We start from the raw sequence: 18,589 nt of genomic DNA, 5'->3' as shown, positions 1-18,589 counted from the left end.
ATTAAGAGACATACTTTGGTTTTGTCAAAACATCTTAAATTACCATTTGTAAAGAAGAAACATTGAAACATTGGGGCTGTGATACCATTTCCTTTGCCGTTGTCACTCTTTCTCCAGCCAGAGCTGAGGAGACAGTGAAAATAGTTTAGCAAACACAGTGGATTCAGGCTTAATAATCTCAGAATCTCTGATTTTGGATTTTTTGACAGCTCAGAAATATTATGCTTGAATTCACATAACTCAGAGAATTGAATCTTGAAAAATTCTGGAGTATCAAAGCCTAGGACTGAAACTACAGTTTGTGATGAGCTGACAAACAATCCAAATACCTTGTTGGGTTTCAAATTTTGTTCTAGTTGTACAAACTATTTCATCTCGAAGACAGCTGCTCCTTTGAATTACACTGATGAGACAGTGCATTTATTTTGCTTTCTTCTTAATGCAGAACCTGGAGCTCAGTTGTAAGGACCCAGCTTCTTGGTATCTGTGTGGTTGAGATGGAGATACTGCCCATCTCGTGTGTGCCATCCACATCATGGTGTAGTTCAGAGGATGTGACATAGCTTTAAATCTCTGTGTCACTCAGGGGTTAAATCTGTCACTAAGAGGGTTGCAGAAGACCTGGTAAAGCCCGGTGTAAGCTCAGTTAGGACTTCATTCACTAGAATTGAAATCCTCTCATAGCAAAGAGTCCACACAAGGCTGAAGCTGCAGAAAAACATAAAGGTGAACTTTGTCTCTAACGAACACAAAGGCAAAGTACTAATTTACTTGATTTCATCCTGCATATCTAGCAGAGGAGTCTCTGCTGTATCGGACTATGGTTGAAATGGCATCACTAGCGTATTGTTCCCCGTCACCCACACAAGTCTAGTGATTCTCAATAATCGTGCTTCCCAAGCAGTCGGTGAGTCACTGCTGATCTGTTTTCTGCAAAGTAGACCTCTGTTTCGTTCCCATGGTGATCAGAAGTGACAATTATTACAGACTGCTACTACAGTTCCTCAGTTGCGTGTACCCACTAAAAGAAGCTCTTATCTGGCTATAGTTTGTTGGAGTTTTGCGGTGCATCCTCATCACTTCCTATTGACAGCAATTTGAACACTTCAGGTGAATTGGCTTTGTGGAGAACATGCTGGAGGAGGGTGATTTATGGAGTATTTTTGTTTTGCAATGTATTTAGAAAAAGACCAAGAAAATAATAGCTCTGTAAATTTTCCATAGAGCAATGGTGTGCCAGTATGGCAGGAAATCTTTTGAGGCTGGGCTAAGTAATTCAACCTTTGTTTTAACAACAAATGTGCACAGAACTTAGATTTATCACAATAGGAGCGATTTCATTTTGCACAATCCGACAATTTTTACTGTAACCCTAGGGTTTTCAAACATAGGAGTATTTTGCAGACAGCAGAAACCTGCCGAGAATGGCTGTCACCCTTGTTGTGGGAACTTCTGTGTAGTGGGCACTTATCTGGTCATTATTAAAATACCTATAGCTGCAGATAGGACCCTGTTTGTGAAACAGATCATTCCATGAAGGGCAGTGAAACTCTCATGAGCTTAACTGTACTAAGCAAAGAATTAGAAAGATACCATGGGATGGAGCCTGGATGAAAGGGACTTCGTGTGCCACAAAGGAGGAAATACATAGGAGAATGAAGATTATAATATTATGCAGTAAAGACAGATGCAGAAGGTTAAGAACGGAAAATGACGTAAAAAAGGAAATAGTTTAATTAAGTATCTGCTCCATTTCTCTGTGATTCTAATTTCTTGAAAACAGAGCAAGAAGTAGACCACTGACAAATCGTTTTAAGACTGAAGAGAAATGGGGATTGGCATATCGGTTCATTCCAACCCTCGGATATCTGAGCTTGCAAACCTTTTGAGAAACAACTTATCTCATGTTTCTTTGCTTAATGCCCAGTGTAATGAGCCCATGAACCTTTGGGGTGTTACCAGGATGTATCAATAGCCTGCCTTCTCTCCCAAAATTTGTGTTGGTGTTCCCTTTGTTTATGTCTCTATGCAGACTGAAACTTCTAATTACTTTGGAAGTTTGCATCACACTTGAAAAACAGTTTAGTAGACTGAGAAAATACATAAGATATATAAAAATCATTAACAGGCATAGTACAAGGAAAGAGTATAGAACATGTGAAAAGGAAGCAAGAGCTTAATCTGAAAATCAGAGTAGAGTTAGAACCAAAGCTTTGGTTTACTTATGCCATCTATTTTACATTTCTCATAACTAATGGATCACTGTGCATGTGATTGGTTTGGATCACAGCACCCTTATCAGTGCTCTGGGAATTAGCAGTCCACTTACAGAGTTTTGTTTATGGTCTTTGATTCCTATGTTATAGGAGATGGCAGTAATGTGAAATACGAAATTCCACCCTTAGCCTTCATTGCCCACTTTTTATGTTGGCCTGATCTCAGTGTTGTCTGCAGGATGGCTTCAGCTCCTTAAAAGCTGACCTCACTGGATTCTTACTGTGAGACTGTGATTCGGAGCGACATGTTAATTGGAGGCAGGTCATATTCAATAGCTGTTTTGTGGGGGATACCAGACTGCAGGAAAACGTAAGACTGTTTATTGGAGTTAGGGAGGTATTCAAACTTTGGAGACAGTCCACATTGCGTCACTACCAAACCCTACTTGACAGAACACAAACATAACACCACATGTATGAATAAATAAAATCAGGGAGGTAATGCACACCTTTCAGCTTATATCTAATGTATTTATGGTTATATATTACTGGACACTGACTGTAACTCTGAGCTGTGAATATTTTCCCACAGCTAGTCTTGCATTCCCAAAATGATATTGCTGTAAGGAAAAATCTTGGAAGGATTCCCACTACCTGGTTTGTCCATAGGAGCCTTACATGCTTTTGGGAAATCAGCCAACAGATTTTCTTTAAAATTAAAAGATTTAATTAGATCTTAATGTTTAAATAGTATCAACTTGAGCAAACTCCAAGTATCTGGTTATTATAACAATGTACTTCATCTTTGAAGTCTCACGAGAAACCAGTTGCCTACTTCTTTTTCCTCTTCCAAATTGTGGGTTACTTTAATAAATAAATGATTAAATTCTTTTACTGTTCTATCAAAGGAACTGTTTCGAATCATCAGATAAAAACAAACCATTTTTGACAGGGAATTAATTTGTAATAAGGAAACTGTGCCAGCCAGGGGAGATGGAGCTTCTATAAATTCCAAATTCTTTTTAATAGAATGAATAGTGGTTGGAGAACTTACACAGCACTGTTAAAGGGTCTTTGTTCAAGACATCATTGCTTGTGTAACAATCGCTTCTGGGGAAACCCAAGATTTCCAGTGAAAAGAACCCTGAAAATCACTACTTGGAAAATAATTTTTGATTTCTGATAATAATTTGCCAAGAGCAGCATTACATTTTTCCCTTCGAATTTCAAGAGGAAGCCAATTTCTCATCTGAACCAGTAAGGTAAACAATCGACCTCTCCTTGCCTGCAAAAAATTGCCGGCAATTCTCATTCAGGGGTACAGGAAAAAAGATAAATGGTATTGACTAGCTCTACCACAGGGACATACATGTTCATACACTAGAAATTAATCCCAATCTTTAACAAATTTGGCTAGATTAAACTAGATTTCATGTTTCCTTCTTTCAGGTATCTTTATTGAAACATGATATTATTCCTTCATTTTTTCCTGAAATAATCCCTGGCAAAAATATTTCTTCTCTGTTTGTTGTAAGAATGTTACTTCATTATAATTTTCAAAACTTCTTGCACTATTTCCTGTTTTTATCTCGAATACAGCCTCTGGCATAAAACTCTGCCACAGACTAGGTTTTACCTAATGGGCTAGGCTCACACCTTTGCTCAGGTGAGCACTCCAGGTAGGTGCCACTGAAGAACACTTATCCTGACCACTTTGCTACTCAGCTGTTTTTTTCAGCTTCAGTTGAAACATGGATAATGTTGCCTGATTGTTCTCTAGGAGGAGCATTTACTACACAAGTGACTGTATCATCTTGGAATTTGGACTGGCATGGTTGTAGGAGTCTTCCGTTCCTCGGTGTAGGGTCTTGAAACCTCATCTTACCTCCTGCATGACACCTCCTTCAGACATGTCTGTGGACAAGAAGCTTTGTGCTACAAAGTTGGAAGGCACAAAATGATGCGAAAGTGTCTCCACTGCATTCCAGTTTGAGCAGCGATGTGCAAAAAAAGAGTAAACATTACTGGTAAATTAGTTGGAGAGGTGACTTTGCAACATTGCACAGTCTCTTTGGAGCAGCTTGAAATGATGACAAAAGGAGCAAGATAATAAGGAATCAGGTCCTGTGTTTCAATATCATAAATGCCTGTATTAGACATTATAAATTATAGCAGTATCCCTTGTACTGTCATTGCAGTTGCCACAAAGTAGTTGCAGTCTGGTAATAATTTCACCTGCACACCTCCGTAGATAGTAAGGGAAATTACTTCCAGTTGACAGTGGCTGACCATTTGACCCATAAATTTTCTTGCCTAGGTCATGGGGTCTGGCTGATGTGCACAGAGTGTAGCTCATCATAATCTGAAAACTCCCACTTTCCAACCTGCTGGTTTTGCCACATGGCTCTGCAGTGCACCTCCATGGTGTCTGCTGGTGTAAATAGTCAAAGTGGTTTGATGAACCAGCTGGCTCACTGGTGAGGCAGAAGGTCACCTCCATGACATACTCCCTCTGTTGATCCCACTGTCTTTTTGGTGCTCTGGCTGAGGTATGGTGGCTTCACACCCACGGAGGGATCAACCATATATTATCAGTGATCCTCCCCAGGCCAGTTGTACCATGCCATACCCCCCCAGTGACAGCAGACCAGTACAAACAACACCGCTGTGCTGGAGAGGCTGGCCTTGTCTTTGGCTGGCTGAAGTCTTACATAGTGCTGGGATTTGTTTTTCTGCTTCCCTCACTCTCTTAGCAGCAAAACCCAAGTGACTGCACTGAGTTTCCTTTTATGTGCCTCCTGAACAAGCCTTATGTTCAAAGCTGTGCTGGTGACAATCAAATTAATCACTGTCCCGTTGGCAGCTGCACGTCGAACTCTCCCAGCAGCCTCAGAGACGGCAGGCTGTAGCCTGGGATGTCGGAACAAATCCTTGTCCAAAGTAGGTCAGCAAACTGTGCCTGGCCTCGAGAAACAGCTTTGATCAGAGACAGCAAATTTCTCAATATTGCTGGCAATCGTTTCTTTCAAATGTCTTTCGTGGGAAAGAATCCTACAGACCCGGATAGCAACGCCGGTTCCCTGAAGCCTGAAACCTCTGGCAGAACTTGGCAAAAAAGATGTTCTGAAGAGAGAGAATTCCAAAGGCTTGTTAAAAAAAAAACTAAAAATGCATAAGGAATCCTTTGTAAGGAGCCTTGATACACCTCTGCTGCTCTCATTTCAGTTAACATTCAATTGATTGTTCCTTAAAAGCCACAAATGTCTTAAGTTTTGATTTCATAACATCTCTACATATAATTTTAGCAGTTAAATATTTACCTTTTTTCGAAACACTTATTTCAAATTTTGGAAGAAGTTACTCTGTGTCTATTATCGTGATTTCCAGGGAATTGCCCAAATTAATTAATCAATCACTTCAAAGCTTGTGGTTATTTATTTTTCACTTTAAGGTTTAGTTTTAATAGATGGACTCAAGTGTTAGTATTAAAATGAGGCGTTATCTCATTTTACAAAATATTTAGCAATGACAGTGCTAACTACTACTTGTCACTTGGCACTGCTTGTGACAAAGTTATAGTTTATGGACGTAACTTAAAAATCAAATTATTTTGAATAACTTTGCTTCTTATGGAGCTTTTAGGTCAAGTCTGAAAGATAATAGAGTCTGTAAAAACATTGTCTCTGGGCTACTTCAGGTTGTCTGCTAAGCCATAAAAATATGTCTCTGAGGTTTTTTCTATAATGAAATCCACACTGTTGTCCAGTTTCAAGGTGATTCATTATAGCTCTGTTCTAGTCTCTCTACAGATGCTACTATTATTCTGCAATGAAAAAAGGCAACTGGCCATTTCTGGTAAAGTCTTCAAAGCAAGATAGCTTAAAATAAATGTTTGCATCCTGCTGTGTTCTTATGACCTCAATGCACTTTGGGCATTACTAAACTATAAATAAGATGAAAAAATTCACTCTGTCATGCTCAAAAACCTAAAATAATTGAACATTAAAAAATTAAAGAATGATAAAATTAAGCTTCTTCATACATTTTTATTATGACACATTTTTTGACAATGTGATCGAATATTATTTTTTTCACAGGGTACATGCTAAAATAGACTAACGTAATTAGCTATGTATGAAAAAATATATTTTCCCTTGAAATTTTGCAAATATTTGTTTATTCATTTTATCGTCGTTTTATTATAGCTTTGAGCCAATTTGTTGCCCAGGAATATGCTTTCCTGTACTGCCTGTGCAAGTTCGACAATAAAAATGTAATTTTTTCTCTTTTCTCTTATTTTTGAACTACTGAAAGCTGGCTCTCAGTTACCCAAAGATGGTCTTATTGCCAAGGGCAACATGTGCTAAGGATTGTCAGTTGCCATCTAAAATTCAAAATAAAAATGTCAAGCCTTCAGCTTGATGAATCTCAAATTATTTTGTTTTGCCTTTACTGTAATTTACTGGGAACTCAAAAGTTTTCATCATGCTGCTGAATGGATTAAAATAAACTTTAAAAGAATGAGTAGGCTGGTACACTTACTGCTTCACAAAAGCTAGTGTAGGTCCATCAAGGGATAAGAGGCATCTGAAAAGAAAGCCCAGAGCCTGCCTTTGGGTGGACAGTCACTCTTCAGCAGCGTGATGTGAAAATGTAAACTTTTCCTAACCACCCAGATGACAAGCCTGAAAAAATAGTTAATCACTCGTTTATTCTCTCTGTGTCTTTTAATTTTATTTGTGGTGGTGGTGGTGTTATTACTTAAAGCTAGCTACCTGTGGAAGAAAGCCAAAAGTACACAACTGCTATTTTTCAGAGGGTTCTGTGTTTGCCTGGTTGGTTTTGATTTTTATTGTTTATCTGATTTCAGAGCTAAAAATAGACATGAGGGGCTGGGAATCAGAAACTCCAGCCTTCCTTATGCCACAGGCTTGTTAGTCTTGGCTGAATCACTTAGGTGGAATCCTTCAAAAACAGTTTTTACACTTGAATGCTCCAGGAAAGGGCTTTTGTTCTAATGATGTCTGGGTACTCCTTCTCCAGGGAAGGCCGAGAAGAGTTTGTAGTGGTGAGCATCTTTCTGAGGCTCTTGGGACCACCACCGAGGCTGGGTGACGCGGTGAGGAGCCCGCACATCACCGGCAGGCATCTAGCAAGGGGCTGGATCTCCCTCTCTGCCCTCTCCTTCCTTTCTGCTACGTCGCAGAAGATTCTCTGCCCGAGAAACGCAGCCCCAATGTGTTTTACATCAGCTGGAGAATAAGGATTTAGCACCTCTTAGGTGTGCGATAAAGGAAGGCGAAGGAGGGGGCTTCAGAGGTGACCAGAAAAGCAAGAGCGTGGTAGTGATGTTGATGAATTGTTGTTTGTTGAAATGCTGCTCCCTGCACTTCTTCAGTGGAAATTACTGTTTTCTGGATGCAGAGACAATCAGTTGCTTAACTTCATTACAAATGCCGAAAAACATTACTCATGTTAGCAAAACACCTCTTTGTTCTGTGTTTTTTTCTCTTTAAAAGCCTCAGAACTTGTAACTGTTTCCAGTAATAGCTTGGAAATGAGATTTATTTATTTTTTAAGTAGGAAAAACAAATAATATCTGATTTCATCCCCTGCTCAAATGCAACAGCATGGATCCTCCTGTGAATTCTCCCATTACGTTCACAGCTCCGTCGGGGTCGGAGCAGCAGGCACAGCAAACCGTGCGAGCTGACCCGCGGCTCTGGGCGTGCGGGGGCGCTGAGTTGTGGTCAACGCTTTTTCGGCTCGGGGGGGATGCCTGTGTCTGTGTTTCTCTTCACGTGACAGCGTTCATTCCAACAGTGCCCACTTTCTGGGTTGAACAGCCGCCAATGCACCTGTACAGAAAGCCCTGGCAGCAGCACGCTTGCCTGTTTTTCTGTGGCTTTCAGCAAAAAATCCAAGCATTGCAAGGACTCAGAGTGAATTTTTCACATGCTGAGATGTGACTGAAGAAACAGCTATTTTCTGTCTCGCTTGAGAGCGTCACTTTCCCCCATGCTAGATGTACTTCCTAGTGATATCTGTGTCTGAGCACGCCAGTCTCTTCTGACTCTAAGGGCAAGCGTTAAACTCGCCAGTGCTCCCAAACGGTTTGGACAGACCGGACAGCTCTGCAGAGGTCCAGCCTGAGAAAAAACAGAGTGTCACAAAAAAATCCAGATTCAACCTCGTTTTGCCCAAGAAAACCCGTGAATTTTGTGACCAACTTTTGTTCAGAAGAAGAGGTTTAATTTGGACAAAAGGCTTGTTTGCTCTCCACTGTGACTGGGGAAAGGATCAATGGTAGAGGTAAGTTAGAGGTACTTCAGTGTTTCCCTCATGTCCAGCCCGGGACCACTTTGGTCCTCAATTTAGCATTAGAGGTTTTCCTCCTTGCATTCACACCCTCCAGCTGATAAAGTTGCAGGGGTCACTGCTGCAAGGGAGGCACCAGCTCTTGCTTGTCTCGGGGACCTGGCGATGCTTGATGAGGTGGTGGGGCTGGGCTTTCCGCGGGCACTGGGAGCAGTCCCCTCTCCAGGGCCCCAACTCCCCTACTGCGTGCAGCTGCAGTCTTGGGCAGGAGGGGTGGCAAAGATAGGAGAGATCCCAGCATGGTCCCACACGGCGTTATGGGACCCATCAGACTCCGGAGGGGGACCATGACTTGTTGAACACCAGCTGAGCAGTAGGAGCCAAGAGGTTTTCATGAAGTCACCCATGGTGACCAGCCCTGGAGGTGCCATTACTGCCTGGAAAGATGTCCTTTCCTGAGGCACTTTAAAGGGGAGGATCTTGAGGCATTCCCCAAAGACTGGAGAGTTTGGGTCAGCAGGTGGCACAGTGTGAAGACTTGGAGAGAACAAAGCCTGCTTGCTCCTCTCCTCAGGAGCCCCAGGAAGAAAGGTGTTGTGGCATGGGTGAAAAGCACCACATGAGCAGGCAGAGAGCACATGGAGGTAGAAAGGTGGCAAACAAGCACCAGAAAGCATCAAGCGGTTCGAAGGTACGTGGCTGAGTTCACGGCCTGTGAGGGGAAACGGGAAAATCAGGGGCATGCTGTGGCCATCTGAGTTCGTAAAAGGGGACCAGAGACCTGCAGCAGGGTGTTAGGCGCAGATGCCAGGGAAGGGGTGTGGGACAGACATTGTGGAAAAACCAATTCAAGCAGCAGTCACCTCAGGATATTTGCAGGCTCTGCAACTTCTTCCTTTCATATCGACCATGACCAGCAAAATCCTGGACCCGTTTTCTACAGGGGACGCATTTCAGGTGTCTGGAGCCGGGGATTTAAGGAACGACAGCTTGACGGAGGATAGAGTGGCAGAGTGGCTTTCTGGCCAGGGAAAGGGAACCCGATACGGGGGAGTGGGGGCTTTGTGCTGCAAAAGCCCTCACTGCAGCCAGGTTTCCTGTGCAGTGAAAGCCGAGGTGAGGGTAAGAGCAAGAGTCACAAGGCTCTTGCCACGAAGACATGGAAATCTTACCTTCTCCTGGACTTGGCCTGTGTGGCACCTCCTCCAGGGAATGGCTGGGAAACATGAGAAACACTCAAATCTCCAGGGGTATCTCCTGAAACCAGCAGTTAGGGGAAAACGGAAGAGTTTTTCTGGGCCGTGTAGAAATCATGCAAGGCCTGAGGTGCTTGAAAGGGAAGCTTCTTATTCAGCGACCAGATCTGACTGTAACTGCACAACTGACAGCAAGCAATGGCGGGCACCTGTGCGGCGGGCCCAACTGAAGACCGTTGTAGATGCTCAGGGCTGCTGGGCAGTAGAGTGAGAAAGGTCTAGGGGCTCCTGCCTTGCCTCAGGACACTACTGAAGTGCTAAAATGTGGAAAACCAAACAGGTAGTGGGGCCAAAGGCTGTCCAGATGGAGCAGAAGTCCTGCTGGGAGGAAGTTAGAGACCTGGTCCTGCTTGTGATGGGAGCCAAGAGGGGACGAAGACTGAGAACAGGTGAATAAAGCCCTTGGGGCGAGAAAGGAGGGTTGGACCGTTTGTTTTCTGTGTGTGTATGTGTAAGGGAGGCAGCCCAGCAGCACGTTGGAGCTGTATGAAAGGGCGACTGTTTCGATATGGTGAGAACTGCTTTTGATCTCTCCTGCTGCGCGTGCAATGGTTGGAAGGTGACTGTGCACGTATGTACGCTGTGTCCGGTTGCCTCTTCAACACAAGCATTACTTTACTTGGTAAGCATAAAAAAGGGATTATTCCAGTCTAGGTACGCTGTTCTGGCCCAACAAAAAAAAGGCAAAACCAAACCCCAAGAAACCCACAGAAAAGGCGGGATGGAGCTGCGAGGGCCCCCGCCCGCACACGCGTCGCTTCCCCACCAGGGAGCAGCGTTGCTCCAGCAGTGAGCGCTGCCTCTGCGTCGCTGGCTGCGGGCCGCGGCGCTGGCAGCTCTGCAGGGCTGCTGGGGTCAAGGGCAGTGGGGCTGCTGGGGGAGGGGAGACGTCTAATGCGAGGCCCTTGGGCCCGACCATCAGAGGTGCAGGTCACCTGCAAATGGAACTGAGCTCAGCTGGGGTCTGGGCCACTGACACTGGCATCATCTGCTGCCTCCCATTAAGGCTCCTGATGGAGGTAACCTGACAAAAGGGAGCCCTGTTTAAAAGGCTGGCCAGCAAAAGTCTTTGAGAGCATGTGGTTAGGCAGGGGTGAGTCTGAACTGGACCTGATTTAAGCCGGCTGCTGATCCCACATGCTGTGAACTGGCAAAGTTACTTCTCCCAAGGGGCCAGTGAGGTATGTTCAGTGTGCAGTCAATGTTTCCTTTACAGCCCATGTTTCCCTCTCCTCCAGCAGCTGAAATGTCAGGCAGAGTCAATTTTTTGCTGTGGAGAGCAAAGCAAGAGCTGTCTCCTAGGGCAGCGGCGGTCCCTTTGAAGCAGCCCCACTATGGTCGGAGGGTGGTCAGCCTGAAGGGCCGGGCAACTGCTTTTCTGCTGCATGGCCCACTGGTGAGACATGCGCTGGGGCCCAGTTACCCACCGCAGTCAGAAGGAACACCAAAAAAGCCCCAAGGGCACTGGTGGCTCTTAATGGCTCTGACTGGCTTCACCTGGGCCCCCCACCCACCCCATGTGCTTGGGAGCCTATTTCAGGCCAGCCCAGGTCCCCAGCCTGTTTCCCCGCTGCGTTGTTGGTGGGCCTGTCTCCAGCCCTGTCTCTCGGCCGGACTCCTTGGTGCCACGTTACAGCTCTGGGCTGGCCCCGTCTGCTCCTGGCTGGGCCTCCTGGTACGGGCTTGCCCCTTGCAGTGTTGCCAACGGACCCTCTTAGCAGCCCTGCGCCCCACGTTCGGCCCTTTGGGGCCGCACCCCTCAGTGAGGGAACAGCCTTCACGGGGCCGCCCTTGATGCGCAGCTCGTCCCTGCTGCCGTGGCAGCCCTGCGTGGCTCCCTGGCAGGGTGCTGTTTCTGGCCAGCCTGTGTCCCGCTGACGTCTGCATGGTACGTTTCCCTGCTGGCTTGTTGGGGCTTCTCTGCTGATGTTTCCCTGGGTTTTTTTTCAGCTCTGAAGCCTCTGCACTAGTTATGCCTGCTGAAACGTGAACCTTCTGCCAGTGGGGAAGGGATAAAAATAATGTCGTTGTCCTCCCCCTGTGCACGGACCTGAGCGCTATTTAGGAATCGGTCCGGTTCCAAAGCGGCACTTTCATTTTTGGGCTCTGCAGTCCTTGGTGCAAGCAAGTGATGAGACAGGCTGTAGTGTTTCAGATGGGAGCTAGTGCTTTTGTTGCTCTGTCTTACCTTGCAGTAGCAATTTCTTGGGAAATGTCCTGGCACACCAGAACCGCTGGGTTCATTAATCAGGCTGGAAGCAAGGTAGCAGAGCACGGAGAAAAACAGATGTGCTCGTGAGTGCGGTGTTTTTGCGGCAGACCCGTTTTTGCCTGCTGGAAGATAGAGAGGTTACAAATCAATGTAAGCTGTCGTGTGCTTGGTGCTGTAGACACCTCCCCGCTATTAGCTAGCAGGCGTTGCCAGCTCATTTCTCATGGACGGTTACTGAAGGCTCATTCTTCATTTGGGCTAGGTTAGAAATTGGCATCTTGAAGCTAGGAAATGGCAGCCTCGGCTCTCTGACCCACTCAGCTCTCCTTGGTAGCCCAAGGAGCGATCCTCCTTCTGACACTTCCCATCACCTTCTGACATCTGGTTATTTCCGTTGGTTTTCCATATATATTCAGTGGTATTAGGAAAAATAAATATGCCGCCAGGAGACTTCCACGCTCCCAAACAGAAAAAGAATGACCATAAATATTTGGGGTGATACTTCCATCGTAATAAAGAAAAGAATTGCAGAAAGCGGTTCTTTCTGCATCAGCACAGACTGAGTGCAAAGTATATCATTTGTCTTGGCCTGTTTTAAAGCTATCGAGGGGAATGGATGACCAGGCTTACAGAGCTTCGCTGTGTGTGTTTTGGTGCAGGGAGAGCTGTGTCACTGCAAAGCCTTCCCGAGCACCTCAGATGCATTTCAGGATCCTGCGCTGCCAGTCACAGGCTTTACTCCAGTTGCTCTTAGGAGTGATTTATGCGTACCGAGTGCTACGCATCCCGGGGCACTTGAAAGAATTGCCATGACTCACTCGCATCACTCCATCAGTCATCATGCTGTGCAGGGCTTGACTTAAAGTGCATTTCCAATGCATCAAGACACCCAGAAGTTCAACACAAACAACCCTGCTAGAGGAAACCAAGGAAAATGCCGTGGACTGGGTCCTCTGCTGGGCTGAGACAAAGAGCATGACAGACGTTGGCTGTGCTGCCCAGCGATGCGTTGGAGGATTAGATGCCTTTGATTACGCGTACCTATGCAGGATGGATACCGTTAGGCAACGTTACCCGGCAGATGAATAAACGAGTGCTTTTTCTGAAGAAGAGTGGGTGAAAGGTGGTCACCCAGATTAAAGGCCAAGCCTGGGAGAAAGATGAGATTTTCCCATTTGTGAGAATGTGGACACTGTAAGACTGGTTTCACGCATGTAGAGTCGCGCTGTGATGGCTGGGATGACGCATGAGTTACTTGAGTACAGCGAGAGGTGAACTCTGCCTGCGTTTGCCGTGCACACGAGTGGTCGGTTTCTCTGGGGAGCAGAGTAGTTGAGGGGGATGCTCAGCCTCCTCTGAGTTTGTGCTTCCGTGTTTTTTTGCTTTCTAATAAGATGCAAAACCTGCTTGGAGCTTTTCTCGGGTCTGGGACATTAGTAATGGCTGTGTCCCGTGTAGATGCCTACTGTCTAATGAAGGAAGGGCTTCTACTACAGCTTCAGGGGGACAACAGGGACGAAGGATTAAGAAGGTCTTTCCCCTCTGCTAACCTATGATATGGTCACCAAAGACTTGATTCTTGGACTTAAAAGGCTTCTTTTTTTTTTCCAGTAAAGAAATGTGGAAATTAAATGCGTTTGTTCTACAACAGGCTTGAGGGAAATAGGAAAGGCTCTGTGCCTAGTGACTGAGCCTGTACCATGTCACCTACTCCACTCTTTAAAATCTCGTTGAGATAATAGCTCCAGTGTCACGACAGTGATAATTCCTCTGCTGACAGGCCGTACGCTGGAGCAGTAGCGCAGTTTTAACTACTGGAATTCGGCATTCCTGCTGAGATCCACTGGTCGTACCCTGGGCTAGGTCCCTACATCTCCCTGCCATTTGGCCGACGTGCTGTCCTCCTTCTGCCAATGCTGTGACTGTAGGAATGGAGCACTTTTACTCTTGAAATAGCTGGGACCTGTTGCAAAGCCCATTAAAACTGATGCAGGGTTTTTTTTTTTTTGGATTTCACTAGGTTTGGCTCAAGCCCTCGGCAACATTGCTCTTGCTCGACGTGAAACTTGGAAGCAACCTTGGGTAAACAAGCCAGGCTAATATTCTAGAGGATGATCATAACTGCTTGAAGAACAAGATAAGGTGTGAGATGGCAAGTGAGTAAAAAAGTAACAATCATTATTTTAAAAAGCTTTACCCCAAATTATCCAAGCTACCTCAGGCTTGGTTTGACTTTGGTGAAATAGATACCTAATTTTATATGTGTATGTGGGCTTCACGCTAAAATTCATGAACGAGCGCCAAATTTCAGCTCTGAGAGGGAGGCTTTCAGCTTGCAGCAAAACCCAGCTCAGCTTGATTCATAGGCAAGGTAGCTGCCAAGAGCAGAAGTTGCCCTATGGCCTCATTTGCTAATTCCAAACTCGTGGAGAGCCGAGCCTGATGCTAAGGCAGAGATGGAAGTGGCTGTAGGGCAGCGCTGCTTGGCCAGGAGACGGATGGTCCTTCCCAGCAGCAGATCTTGCCCTCGCTCCTTCCAGTCCCTCTGACTTTCCATCGTGCTGTTCCTTTACCCCTTGCTGTGTTCTTTGCTGCTGTGTAAATGTGGTCTGGCCCCATCCTTGAGGTGATGGAGCCTGATGTTGCCTACGCTTCTGAGAGGTCTGGAGCTGCTGCAGATGGAAATGGTCGGTCTCCAGCCTCAGCCATGGTGGCTTTAGCGGTTCTGCTCTGGTGTGCTCTTCTCAGGGGACACTGACAAGTGGGCTTCTAAATGAGTTTGAAACTTGTGCTAAATGCACTTAAAATAAAGCAAAGTCATTAGCAGCTGTATGCTACTTCCTGCCAGCAGCTGGTCCTTGTCTCCTTCAGAGATGGGATCCCAAAGCAGCCATGTGACTTTGCAGAGCCATTCCTGTGTTGGTGTTGATCTGCAGAATATTGTGAGCACGCTAGACTGGAACTAAAATGCCAGAAGTTTGGTAAAGGGGGACCACCCTGAACTCCAACAACAACAACTTTGAATAAAATCTTGGCTTTTTAAAAGCTCCTTGGCTGCTGCCTAGTGTTGTGCGACTCCTTCAGTAAAGAAAGCGCTCCCACTGTCTTTCAGTCGTCAAGCGTATGTTGTATTTTTATGAAGAGGTCTTTAGAAATCTTCAGTCTGCCGACTGGGAGAGATTCAGGGTCATGAAAGAGCATTAAGCATAAAACCTAGGGAAATGGATTCAGTAGCGTGCCAGCGAGCGATGTAATTTTGCTGATATTAAATTAAGGCTTGATTAATAGGCCCAGCCTTTTCCTGAATCATTGTGCTCTTATTTGGGGTTTTTGTGGGGGGGAGAATAATTCTCCTGTGTTTGTGGACGTGCAATTGTGCTTGTTGCATTTGCTGCCCGTTTTCCAAGTTGGACTGGTCTTCACCATGACTTTTGCAAATTAAGCTGCTGCGGCATTTTACAATCTGCAGACCAGATTCAGCCTTCGTGAAATGAACTGCTACTTTGCAGAAGGCAGCAAAGTTGTGCTGAGTCTGACCTCGCTTCTCTGTCTGTAGATCCAATTGTTTTTGAGGCTGCTGTGCTACTGAGACAGAGGGACACATGAGAAACCCTCCTTCTCCTCCGTATGTGGGAGGGTGTTGCCACCGTGATGTCTTAGTAGGCAGAGCTCTCGGTATTTAACCTCTGAAGGGTAAAATGTTCTGAAATGTAATAAGGAAAAATCAGGATCACGGTTCCTCCCTTTGTTTTTGCAGGCGCTTGCAAGAAATTGAACACAGGGAAGCAGTTTTAGAAGAGGTAAAGAAAGAGAGAGATGATAATGAAGTATGAAATACTGGCACCAATGTGGTCTAACTGGCTGTAGCTTTAGGCAAAAGTGTCTTTATTAAAAATTATTTCTTCCCTCCTTCTGGACTGTTGTTCAGACACTGCTGACTTTGGTATGCAGCCTGCGTACGAGAGAGCACTTGCTCGTGAGAACCATTCCAATTAATGGGACCAAGCTGTTCCATGCAAGAAAGGGCTGGAGAATCGCTCTCTCTGTACGTTAAATTAGAATGGACATGAAATAGCTAAGCAAACTCTCCAAAGGGCTGAAACTGTAGCAAAACTCTGCTCTTCAGGAGCCTGGTCCAAAGCCCATGGAAGACAACTGTAGCGTCTTCACTGACTTCCATGACCTTTGGATCGCACTCCGAGTTCTGTGCTGAAGCTGGTATATTTTTTCTTTTATTTACTTGTGGTTTTGTACTACTGTTTCTATCCAAAAGCAACTGTTAGGTTTCTGAAAAAGACAACTTGGGCAATTAAAATGAGTGAAACTTGGCTGTGAATAAATCGCCAATAGAAACGTGCTAATGACACCCGGGGACCGTGTCTTAATAGGGACTAATTAATGGGCCTAATTTGACACCACAAAGGGAACATCACAGCTCTTTGTGGTCTGACACAAGTTAAATGTTAATGAGTCCCCAGAGGTGTTTGAATTAGGGTTCCAATTAATGTAACCAGATGTATGGTTTAGCCGTATGCATATACCTAAGCAATACTCAAGGCTTGTGAATCTTGCTACCTTCACTTGTCTGTTGTGACAAGATATTGGTGCTCTGAAATGTCACCCCTAGTATTTTACTATTTGAGACCCGTACAGTGCCGGAGGAAGAGTCCCATCGTACTTCTGAAAATATCTTGTCTGTTATGAACTCCCTGCACGATGACGGAGACGTCCCCAGACTTTGCCTGCTACGTCCCAGGAGCAGAACTGTTTCCACTGGTCTTATGTGAACGATCACCAGAGCTACAGAGTGCAATGCCGAGTCCTCTGGGCCACGTCCGCACAAGTTAATCCCCGATCAGGTGTGCTGAGCAGCATGGCACAGAGATTTCTGTTGCACGAATCCAGCGTTGTAGGCCCAGGTTAGCACGCCTGGACAGCGCTGTGTTGCAGGGTACAGATTTACCCAGTCTGTGCAAGCGAAGGCATCTGCCTCCATCTTGTGGGTCCCTGCAGGTGGTAGATATGTCCTCAAGTCAAAGAATGCAACTCTGTGTGTTAAACTCTGTTCAGGTACAGACCTCACTCCAAAGTGCTTACAGTCAGTTGTGGCCGTTAGCTTGATTCGAGATGTAGCTGAACATTGCTGCTGTCTCAAATCAGGTCTTTGCATGATGCTCTCACTCAGAACTAGTCCAGAAGGAACTGGGGATACTTTGCAAGAAATTCCTATGTCAATTGGTACCTCTTCCATCCTGTTGGTGTGGGACCAGTTCCAAACAGGCTGCTGCTGGCTTCCTGAAGGTCGTTCCATTCAAGGACTGTGTCAATAAAACCAGCTCTGTGCAGCTCTGAGGCCAAAGCTAGGTTTCAGGCATGCCCAAGTTGAGGCTGGATCAGCAGTGTAACGAGAACATTGCGTTATACAGCATTTCTACAACAGCCTTGACTTGCTTGTCCCTACTCCCTAGAAGGCGGTCACTGCTCTTCTTCTCCCCGCCTTCTTGGCAACAGAGGGATCACTTCATACGTGTGTCTCTGGCCTCACGCGCACACCTGATGTGCTCAGCAGTGGTTACACCACCCGTGTTCCCCAAACCGGTACGGCAGAGCGACTCCCAGAGGCTGGCCCAGAAATTGCTTGACTTGAGGGAATCCAGCTGTGCAGTGAAAACGAAGCACCCAAAGGCTGGTGCAAGGCACGGGTCTGTCCAAGCCCCTAGAACTGGACACCCCCTTGGTTCCTCTGTGGACATCAGGTGTGCGAGAGCTCAGACCAGCACATGGGGTGCCAAGCTTGGCATTGCAGGCAGTCCAGTAGAAGCCAAAAGCTTTCTTCTGTAGCGTGCTGTTTCAGGATTTGGAATGAAGGGGGAGGAAGAGAGGGCTAGAATAAAAGCAAACCCGAATACCTCCCCAAAACTGTTGTCTGCACCACAGAACTCACCAAGCGGCTCTTTCGTCCTTACAGATTCTCCTCTTTGCCTCGAGACTGGCTGATTTGCTAATCCGTGCCGGTACCTTTGCTAATGCTTCCTGGTTCCTGGAGAGGCACGTCTGGGCTATGTGGTACCCCACACGGAAGGGGAAGAGCACTGACGAGGCTCTGTTTTTCTCCTGTGTTGTTCAGTGATCACAGCTTTGGGAATATGGATAGACACCTGAGTTGGGGCCCAGATAAGGTAGCCTTCTCTTTTTAGACATCCTCAAGATGTGGCTCAGCTAATCAGCCACCGTCTTCCCCTTTGAATATTTCCCTGTCTGAATATTAGAAACGCCATAGCCACAATCAAGGGATACCTGTTCTTTCAAATTCTCTTCACGTTTTCCAGGCAAGCAGGTAAGGGTTTTCAAGAAGTAGCTTTTCAGCTGTGCCTGGAATGTAGCTGCAGGATTTCTTTATTCATGCCGTGTTTGGATGCATTGCCTTTTTCTCGAAGCTGTTGTATTCGTCTGACTTTGAGACTCCTACTGTGTCTTCAGGCTCCCAGGACACAAGGTGTTCTTATAGCATTTATGTATGTTCCCTTGCTGGCAAGGGCTGAGAAGTAAAATAGCTCACAAATCCTGCGACCCATTGCTTGCTGCAT

General features: G+C 45.8%; 1 long non-coding RNA gene across 1 annotated transcript; it reads left to right on the top strand.

Annotated features, from left to right (window-relative positions):
- Window positions 1-11,377: 11,377 nt before the first annotated feature.
- LOC148054668 (uncharacterized) lies at window positions 11,378-15,802 on the top strand. Its single transcript, XR_015707009.1, has 3 exons — window positions 11,378-11,678; window positions 14,023-14,158; window positions 15,760-15,802. It is a non-coding gene; the product is annotated as an uncharacterized LOC148054668 (long non-coding RNA).
- The last annotated feature ends 2,787 nt before the right edge of the window (window positions 15,803-18,589 follow it).

This window comes from Nipponia nippon, unplaced genomic scaffold (assembly GCF_047370975.1).
Source record: "Nipponia nippon isolate SJK-2023a ecotype South Korea unplaced genomic scaffold, ASM4737097v1 scaffold_3, whole genome shotgun sequence".
NCBI lineage: Eukaryota > Metazoa > Chordata > Aves > Pelecaniformes > Threskiornithidae > Nipponia > Nipponia nippon.
The sequence above is the reverse complement of the archived record's forward strand: the minus strand, read 5'-3'. Positions and strand labels throughout refer to the sequence as shown.